A 1,439-nucleotide genomic window follows, 5' to 3' on the forward strand; every position below is an offset into this window, starting at 1 on the left:
AAAATTTAGCATTAATGTTTTGCGAAATAAATTTCCACACGCCTCTGAATTTCATATTTATTCTTGATATTTCGAAGCCTGACTTACAAAATTAGTGGATATATCTGATGTCATTATACTTTGCATGAAGCATAGTAAATCATGGTGTAACGATACTTTAGCGAGGTCCTTAGATGAGGTATGAATCATTCCGCTCCCTGTCGCAACCGTAGGTGCTGTAAAGCTTAGCCTTATGTTTCGTGAAATAAACGTCCACACACCTCTGAACTGCTTTGTAATCAGTGGAGTCGAAGTACTATATTCGCGCATAGTCATGTCTGAACAAAGAGATGAAATTAGAATCTTGTATGCTCGTCAAATGACCATGAAAATTTTACTTGTGCATCTGCCATATTACTCTTAAAAACAGTTGTTCACCCCCACCCCCCGACCAGACCTTTATGACTGTGGAAACCTTTCACAGTTACAATGGGATAGTACTTTGATTTCGTAAAGGAAAACTCTTGTTATTAAATAATCCGCAATAAAGGATGGATTCAACATTTTGCATAACAAATTCGAAATGTGTCAATGCCATCAGCAACATTCTCTTCATGTGCAACACAGAACTGAGGCTGTAATGTATACCTATGTGCTGTTCAACAAGTGTTCCCATTTCCCAAGAACTGACAGCAAATCTCATATGCTTTCTGACCTTCGTAGAAACGATATCGCTTTGCTTGCGGTATTTCAAAGTCCAACTTAGACATACAGTGGAAACGTCTGATGGAAGTCCAAAACCGATTATGTACACTCCTGGAAATTGAAATAAGAACACCGTGAATTCATTGTCCCAGGAAGGGGAAACTTTATTGACACATTCCTGGGGTCAGATACATCACATGATCACACTGACAGAACCACAGGCACATAGACACAGGCAACAGAGCATGCACAATGTCGGCACTAGTACAGTGTATATCCACCTTTCGCAGCAATGCAGGCTGCTATTCTCCCATGGAGACGATCGTAGAGATACTGGATGTAGTCCTGTGGAACGGCTTGCCATGCCATTTCCACCTGGCGCCTCAGTTGGACCAGCGTTCGTGCTGGACGTGCAGACCGCGTGAGACGACGCTTCATCCAGTCCCAAACATGCTCAATGGGGGACAGATCCGGAGATCTTGCTGGTCAGGGTAGTTGACTTACACCTTCTAGAGCACGTTGGGTGGCACGGGATACATGCGGACGTGCATTGTCCTGTTGGAACAGCAAGTTCCCTTGCCGGTCCAGGAATGGTAGAACGATGGGTTCTATGACGGTTTGGATGCACCGTGCACTATTCAGTGTCCCCTCGACGATCACCAGTGGTGTACGGCCAGTGTAGGAGATCGCTCCCCACACCATGATGCCGGGTGTTGGCCCTGTGTGCCTCGGTCGTATGCAGTCCTGATTGTGGC

The sequence above is a fragment of the Schistocerca cancellata genome, chromosome 3 (genome assembly GCF_023864275.1).
Source record: "Schistocerca cancellata isolate TAMUIC-IGC-003103 chromosome 3, iqSchCanc2.1, whole genome shotgun sequence".
NCBI classification, from domain to species: domain Eukaryota; kingdom Metazoa; phylum Arthropoda; class Insecta; order Orthoptera; family Acrididae; genus Schistocerca; species Schistocerca cancellata.